Source organism: Cricetulus griseus, chromosome 2 (assembly GCF_003668045.3).
Source record: "Cricetulus griseus strain 17A/GY chromosome 2, alternate assembly CriGri-PICRH-1.0, whole genome shotgun sequence".
Classification (NCBI taxonomy): domain Eukaryota; kingdom Metazoa; phylum Chordata; class Mammalia; order Rodentia; family Cricetidae; genus Cricetulus; species Cricetulus griseus.
Window position 1 is genome coordinate 458,507,068 of NC_048595.1, and position 9,269 is coordinate 458,516,336.

Genomic DNA, 9,269 nt, shown 5'->3' on the forward strand with positions numbered 1-9,269 from the left:
TAAGATGATTTTAAGCACTGGCTGATGTGACATACCACCATAAAGATTTTGTTTTTACTTCTGTCAAGCATTTATGTGGAGAAGGATTACACTCACACAATCAGAGACTGTGCTGAGGTTATGGTATGCTTGAGGCTTGGGGCAAAGTGGTATTAGTTGTAATTCAGTTCTGTTATGTAGCTAGCTTGTCAAAGATTCTGACAGAAAAAACTCCTTTACCTCCTTTTATTTAAAATAATTTATTTCACACAACATAGTCTAATTATGGTTTCTCCTCTCTGTACTCCTCCTTGTTCCCACTACTTCCTCTCCCATCAGGCTCTACCCCCTTTCTGTCTCTCATTAGAAAACCAACAGGTAGAGCAGCCAAGATGACCGACTTCGAGGATTGGGTGTTGGATGAGGAGAAGGTATGCAAAACTGCTAACTTCATCACTCTTGCACCCCCTGGGAGTTTAATGAAGCATTCAATGATGTCCGGTTACTACTTAACAATGGCAATCTCCTCAGAGAAGGGGCAGCACATACATTTGCCTAGTATAACATGGATCAATTCACACCTGTGCAGATGGAAGGCTACGATGACCAGGTCTTGATAACAGAGCACAGTGACCTCGGTAACAGCAGATTTTTAGATCCAAGAAACAAAATTTCCTTTATGTTTGATTGTTTACAGAAAGAAACCCTCAGCAATTGACCCTCAGCCAGAAGTGGACGGAGGCTTGAAGTCTTGGAGAGAATCCTGTGACGTTGCTTTAAGAGCCTATGTGAAAGATCATTATTCCAAAGGCTTCTGTACTGTTTATGCTAAAACTATAGATGGGTAACAGACCATTATTGCATGTATTGAAAGCCACCAGTGTCAGACCCAACTTCTGGAATGGTCATTGGAGATCAGAGTGGAATTCTACCATCACACTACCTACGCCCAGATGGTTGAGTGCTCAAGATTCAGGTTCATTATTATGAGGACGTCAATGTTCAGTTGGTCAGCCATGAGGATATGCAGGATTCAGTAACTGTTTCTAATGAAGTCCAAACTGCCAAACTCTATATTAAAACCATAGAGGATGCAGAAAATGAGTATCAGGCAGCATTTAGTGAAAACTATCAAACAAGGTATGACACCACTTTCAAGGCCTTGAGCCGGCAGCTTCCAGTCACCCACACCAAAATCCACTGGAACAAGATACTCAGTGACAAGATTGGCCAAGAAATACAGAATGCTTAAGACCTACTGTAGGAGTCTCCAGTACAAGGAAAGAAAAGGATTCAATGTGGTGTTGTCACATGATATATAAGTGATTTATAAACAAACAACAGTGATATTTTGCTAGTTAGCAAAGTTAACAGATCTTCTAGCCTCATGGGAAACTGTTGAGCCTACAGCACTGTCTTGATTTGTGTGTGTGTGTGTGTGTGTGTGTGTGTGTGTGTGTGTGTGTGTGTGTGTGTGTTCTCTGCCTTGTAATTTTCTGTTATCATTATATCTACTTGTAAATCTTTCCTTTAATTCTGCTGCATTTAATGTCAAAGAGATCTATTCTGAAGTCATTTTACTGTTTAGAAAATTTCCTAGCCGTGATGTCCTATTCCTGGTTTTCACAGAGTGTTTGTTCAGTACTTTTTACTCTGTGCTTTAAAGCATTTCCAGTCTTCAGTGGCTTTTTACTGATCCACCGATTGCTAAAGAGGCTATGCTACAAACTGTAGCTAAGTGGACCACACACTCCTTCTCTCTCTGACTGCTTTGATCATTTATAGCATCTCACAATTTTAGTTTTCATACATTTGGGTTGGGGCTTTTTGGGTCCATGTTGGGAGGCAAAGGAAGTTTCCTCAAAATTCCATGGCAGCAGGAAATACGGCTTAGGAAAAACACTGGGGCAATCCAGGATTGTCAATCACATGGGCCTATTTTCTTCAGTGGAAGGAGATGAATGATGTCTGATTACCTGGAATGCTAGAATGACTGGATCAAACAACCTGGTGATCCTTTGCTATTCTATTAAGAGCCAGCCTCAACTGAGTCCCCCACCACCACCACCTCTTCCACCCCTGCCACGATATTCTGAGCATTGTTTAAGCCCTAATCCTGGGCTTTGTCTCTTAGTGGTACATAATAGAATTTGTCTACTATATATCCTTCCTCTCTAGGCCCTAGTCCTAAATTCTGTTTGTTAGTCAACAGAACTCATTCTTATTGTACAGGTCTCGGGTGCTTTACTATTTGGCAAGGGATTTCGATGTAGCTAGCCCTGAAGCTTTGTTTTGAGAATTGTCATGCCTTTCCACAAAGTTCCACTATGTTTAAATGTGTGGAAAAATTAAAACACAGGATCAGATTCTAGAAGTCTTGATCCAGTCTGACCAAGCCCAGCTGCACTGAGTTTTCATTCTGTCTCTCCTCAGCTCACTTTCCTACCAATAGCAATACCTGCAGGAATGCTTCAACAGATGTCAGCAATTTTAGAAGAGTTTTGCCCGTTTGTATTTCTGTTTAATATTCAGGAACTTGTGACATACTGTGGATGTAGTAGAGTATAAAACTTGAAAATCACAGGTATTGAAGGAATAATAGGTATTTGTGTTTTCATGCTCTCTGGAAGGATTGCTCTCTATATAAGCAGATGAATCAAACAGCTATGTCACTCACAAAGTTGGAGTGAACCAAAGTGAAGAGAACTCCTAGGAAGTGTCTTTCTATCATAGCTAACATTTCAGAAAATGCTAGTGCTTTCTCCTTCTAAACAAGATGGAAAACTCATTCCAGGTTCCTTTCTCCATCATCCTGCCTGCCTAGAACTCATATGTAACTGTAATATAGCTATCTTCCCAGGTTTGTTGGCAGGTATGTGTGTGTGAGATCTCAGAGCACACAGGTAATGTGATATGACCTATGACAACTGGTAATGATAGATTAATAGGTGGGACTAGGAAAGAAGGAGGATTTGGGGAAATGCAGTTAGAGGAACAGTTACCATGTGATCCCAGGGAGAGAGGATGCATGCTATTGGCATCCTTGATAAGTCTTTATAAAATATATAGATTGATGGTTATGGTTGATACTTAAGACAGAGCTAGCAAATAAGAAATCCTAGTCATTGGCCAGCAGCATTGTAAATGATATAAGACTCTGTGTTATTTGGCGGCAGAACTCAGGCGCTGGTGGAAAAAGTTATCATTACAGCCATGTAAGCACTTTTGTCTATTTCAAATAAAATATATTTGTATTATTTGTCATTCATACTATCCATCCATGCCATGCTATCTTCTGTATCAGGTAGTCTAATAGAAATACACCTGTTTTATTATTAAAAAATGGAAAACAAACAGGTACATAAGGAACAATAATGAAATAGATAAAAAAAACAAACAAATCAGGACAAAACAAACAGAAGGGAGAGAGCCCAAGAAAAGGCATAAGAAACAATCTCACATTCAGGAATCCTATAAAGACACAAAACTAGAAGCCATAATATATTTACAAAACCTGTAGGGTAAAAATAAATAAATAGATTGATAGGTATCAGGTTGATAGACTGACAGATAAACACAGATAGATAGACAGACAGATAGATAGATAGTAAAAATAAAAATAAAATTAAAAGATCCTCCCTGACGTGACATTATGAGTAAAGGAACCTCCGAGGTGACACTGATTTTGTTTTCTGTATACCATTTACTTCGAGGTATGTGGTCTACCCTTAAGAGTAGTTTGTTTTGACAATGAGATTCCCATGAAGACAACTAATCTTCTATTTGTAAGAGTATCAATTGGAGAGAGCTTCTAGGGTAGGGAGGGGGCATGTGTTCACTTCTCCGTTCACTTTAGGATCCCATCTGGTGTAGACTAGTGCAGGGCCTGTGCATACCATCTCAATCTCTGTGAATTTGTGTGAGCCTTGGGCCTATGGTGTCCTCCACACACTCTGGATCTTTCACTCTTTCTGCCTCTCTTCTGCAGGGTTCCCTGAGCTTGGAGATGGCGGATTTAATAGAGATATCCCATCTAAGGCTGGGTGTTTGAAGGTCTCTTTCTCTCTCTCTGCATGTTATCTGGCTGTGGAGCGCTGTATTTCTTCCCATCTGCTGCAGGAGGAAGTGTCTCTGATGATGGCTGAGCAAGGCACTGAGCTATAACTATAGCAGAATGTCATTAGTAATTCTTTTCTTGACACATTCCTTTTGCTTTTTGTTTGTTTGATTGATTTGTTTTTTTTTTTTTAAGAATAGTAGTATTTTGTTCTCCTCTGGATCCTTGGCCTATCTAGTCTCAGGTTCTTGGTCACCCAAGCAGAGTCAGATATGGGTGCCATCTCATGGACTGGATCTTAAATCTGATCAGACCAGACACTGGTTACTTAGTCCCCTAAGCTTCGTGCCACTAATTCCCTAGCTTGTCTTGCAGGCAGTAACAGTTGTAGATCAAGGGTTTATAGATGGGTTTCTGTTTCTCCTTTTGTAGCATGCATAGTCTGTTGCTAAAGAGCCAAGAACACTAGCCAGTGTCGGTGAAAGCCCTAGGTAGGAACCATCTCAGCTTCTCCATGATTAGTGAGTTGTGTAGGTGTTATTTTCAGCAATAGTGCTTTGCCATCAGTTTATGGAGAGTGGCCTTTAACCTTTGCAATGACATGGGTTGTTTGGGGATTCCCATGGACCCCTTTGGCCTAATCCATTTGTAGTGCTGACACTTCATTTGGTGATGAGAGATTTCCATTTGGGGCTCTGTCTCCACCCCCCACTTGATTTCATTTAGATCACTTTCATATACACATTTAATTTAGAAAGCTTATACTGGATGAGATTTTCATCCAACCCCTCAAATGGTCCTAATTATCTATCCCTCCCCCAAATTCCCTCCCATCCCAGCCCCACTTCATAACTATCTACTCTATGTCCCCTCTTAGGATCTGTCCCTTTATCTTAGTCTGTTATTCTGCACCTAACCTCTGTGGTTCTATAGATTGTGGCTTGCTTATCTTTGACTTAAGAGATGACATCCACATATAAGCAAATACATATTGTATTTGTCTTTCTGGGTCTGGATTACCTCACTCAGGATGATTTTCTCTAGTTCCATCCGCTTACATGTGAATTTCATGATTTTGTTTTTTAATGATGGACTAATATCACACTATATAAATGTATTATATATTTTATTTATCCATTCTTTAACAGATATCTATTTTGTTTCCAATTTCTGGATATTATTAATAGGGCATCAATGTACATGGTTGAGCAAGTGTCTCAGTGGTAGGATGAAGCATATTTGGGGTATATGCCCAAGAGATGTATAGCTGGGTCTTGAGGTAGATCAATTCCCATCTTTCTGAGGAACCAGCACACTCATTTCCATAGTGGCTGTGCAAGTTTGCACTCCCACCAGCAATGGATGAGTGTTGCCCCTTATTGTACATCCTTGCCAACATGAGCTGTCACTGGTGTTACTGATCCTAGCCATCTGACAGGTGTCAGACCTAATCTTAAAGTAGTTTTGATTTGTATTTCCCTAATGGCTAAAGGTGTTGAACATTGCTTTAAGTTCTTCTCAACCATTTGAGTTTGCTCCTCTGAAAATCCTTTCCACCCCATTTTTTTTAAATTGAGCTATTTGTTGTCTTGATACATTATTTCTTGGGTTCTTTATAAGGTTTGGATATTAGTACTCTGTTGGATATGCAGTTGGTAAAAGTCTAATCCCATCCAGTAGACTGCCATTTTTTCCAAAGGATGCTGTCATTTGCTATGCAAATGGTTCCCATTTTGTGCAGACACTGTTCTGTTCAGGAAGTCTCCTCCTGTGCAAACCAGTTCAAGAAAATGATCCAGTTTTCCTTCTGACAGGTTCTGTGTGTCCACTTCTGCGTTGATGTCTTCGACTCACTTGGAGTTGAGTTTTGTGCAGGATGATGACATGGATCTATTTGCATTATTTCATATGCAGGCATCCAAGTTGAACAGCACCATTTGTTGAAGATTTTGCCTTTTTCCCAGTGTGCATTTCTGGCTTCTTTTATTTTAAAAAAAATCAGGTATCCATAGGTATGTGGAGCTATGTCTAGTTCTTCAGTTTGATTCCATTTATCAACATGTATGTTTTTGTGCTAAGACCATACTGTTTTTTTTTTATTACTGTGGCTCTGTAATACAACTTGAAATGGGGGATGGTGATGCCTCTAGCAGTTCTCTTGTTATTCAGGATTACTTTAGTTGTTTGGGGATGTGTATGTGTGTGTGGTTTCCATACAAAGCTGAGAATTGTCCTTTCAAGATTTATGAAAAAATGTGTTGGAATTTTGATGAGGATTACACTAAATCTATATATAGCTTTTGGTAGGATGGCTATTTTTACTGTATTAATCCTATAAGTCTGTAGCCTAGGAGATCTTTATGTCTTCTGATATCTTCTACAATTTCTTCAGTGTCTTAAAATTTTTATCATACAAGTCTTTCACTTACCCACAAAATATATTATGTTTTTGAGGCTATTGTGAAGGGTGTTGTTTCCTTATTTTTTCCTCAGTCCATTTGTCATTTGTTTATAAGAAGGCTACTGGCATGAGTTAATTTTGTATTCAGACACACTGCTAAAGAGTTTCCTGGTGGCACTTTTAGGGTTGCTTAGGTATACTATCATATCATTTGCAAGTAAGTATACTGTGACTTCTTTCTTTCCAATCTATATACCATTGATCTCGTTCAATTGTTTTATTGCTCTATAAGACTTGAAGCTAAACATTGAACTGAACTCCTGGAAACCAGTTGCAGAGAGGGAGGAGTGATGAGCAAAGGGGTCAGGACCAGGCTGGTGAGACCCACAGGAACAGCTGACCTGAACAGAGGGAGCTCAGGGAGCCCAGAGTGATGGCTGAGAAGCCAGTATGGGACTGATCCAGACCCCCTGAATGTGGGTGTCAATAAGGAGGCCTCAGCAATCTATGGGGCCTCAGGGATAAATAGACCGGTATTTATCCGTGGCACACAAATGGACTTTGGGAGCCCATTCCACATGGAGGGATGCTCTCTCAGTATGGACACATCGGGGAGGGCCTCGGCCCTGCCTGGGATGATATGACAGACTTTGGAGATACCCCATGGAGGGCTTCACCCTCCCTGGGGAGCAGGGGGAATGGGATGGGGCCTTGGGGGAGTTGTTGTGGAGCAGGGGAGGATGGGAGGGAGAGGGAGCTGGGATTGGCATGTGAAGCAAGCTTGTTACTAATTAAAAAATAATAAAAAAGAAAAAATACACACACACACACACACACACACACACACACACACACACACACACACAAGACTTGAAGTACCAAATTAAGAGAGAGAGTGGACATTCTTGTCTTGTTCCTGATTTTAGAGGAATTGCTTTGAGTTTCTTTCCAATTAAGTTGATGTTGTCTGAAGACTTATTATTACATGCCTTTATCATGTTGTTGTAGGCATATATTCCTTTTATCTCTAATCTCCCCAGGATTTTTTCCAAGAATGGGTGTTGGATTTCATCAAAGGTTTTTTTTTTTTCTGAATCTAATGAGATTGTCAGTGTAATGACGTATTACATTTATTGATTTGTGTATGTTGAGCCATCCCTGCATCTCTGGAAGATCATGGAGGATGATCAATGTATTTTTGGATTTTATTTCAAAGTATTTTATTGAGAATTTTTGTGTCTGTATTAATGAGAATGTGATCTGCACTTCCTTTTCTTTGTGGGGTTTTCTTTATGTAGTTTAGTATGTAGTTTAGGTATCAAGGTAACTATGGCCTCATAAAGATAATTGGGCAATATTCCTTCTGTTTCTATTTTTTAGAATAATCTGAGGAGCATTGGCATTAATTCTTCTTTGAATGTTTGGTAGAATTTTAACACTGCTTCTATTTCAATAGTGGTTAGAGTTCTGTTTAAATTGCTTGTCTGGTATTGATTTATCTTTGGTAGGTGGTAAGCATGGGGGAAATTATCCATTTTTTTGGATTTTCCAATTTGGTTGAATATAGATTTTTAAAGTATGTCCTCATGATTTTTTCTGGATTTCTTCAGTATCTGGTTAATTTTGTCAAGGGTTTGTCAATCTTGCTGATTTTTTAGAATAAATTTTGTTTCATTGATTTTTTTGTTGTATTTTTCCTATTCTAGTGACTTTAGCTCTGAGTTTGATTATTTCTTGCCATCTGTTTTTTTTTGTGAGAGTTCTTCTCTTTGTTCTAGAACTTTCAGATGTGCTGTTAAGTAACTAGTTTGAGATCTCTCCGATTTCTTTACACAGGCACTTAGTGTTATGAACTTGCCTCTTAGAACTGCCTTCATTGCCTTTCACAACTTTGGGTATTTTCATTTTCACTTAATTCTAGAAAGTCTTTAATTTCTTTCTTGACCCATTTTTTCATTCAGTAGAGAGTTGTTCAGCTTCCAAAAGTTTATTAAACTTTAGTTGTAGGTGTTGTTGTTGACATACAGCTTTAATCCATGGTTGTCAGATAAGATGCAGGGTGCTATTTCAGTCTTCTTGTATCTGTTGTGACTTGCTTTGTGTTCAAGTACATAATCAATTATGGAGCAAGTTCATGAAGTTCAATGAAGGTATATTCTTTGGTGTTTGTGCGAAATGTTCTGAAAATATCTGTCAGGTCCATTTGGTTTATATCAGTTATCTATGTCACTTCTCTGTTTAGCTTTTGTCTGGATGACCCATCTGTTGGTGAAAGTGGGGTGGTGAAGTCACCCACTATCACTGTACGAAGGTCAACATGTGATTTAAGCTGTAGAACTGCTGCTTTTGTTGCCATTGTGTTTGGGAAATAGATATTAATAACTGAAATGTCATCTTGATGAATTTTTCCTTTGATGAATTTGTAGTGCCCTTCTTTAGCTCTTCTTCTTGGTTTGAAATCTTTCTTTCTCCATCAATAGTTTTTTCTGAGTATAGTAATATAGGCTGGCCTCTTAGAATTTGTAGAATTTCTGTTCAGATCCTTTTGGCTTTTAGAGTTTTCATTGAGAATTCGGGTGCTTTTCAAATAGGTTTGCCTCTGTATTTGACTTGGCCTTTCCCCCTGCAGCATTTAATATTATTTCTTTGTTCCGTTGTTTTGAATATTATGTGCTGAGGGCAAATTGTTTTCTGTTCCAATCTATTTGGTGTTCTGTATGCTTCTTCTGCCTCAATAGGCATCTAGTTCTTTATATTGAGGAAATTTTCTTCTAAGATATTGTTGAAAATATTTACTGTGCCTTTGAACTGGTGTTTTCCTTCTTATGTTCC

General features: G+C 38.9%; 1 pseudogene; it reads left to right on the forward strand.

Annotated features, from left to right (window-relative positions):
* Positions 1–371: 371 nt before the first annotated feature.
* Positions 372–1,231, forward strand: LOC100766712 (annotated as a pseudogene).
* Positions 1,232–9,269: the final 8,038 nt, after the last annotated feature.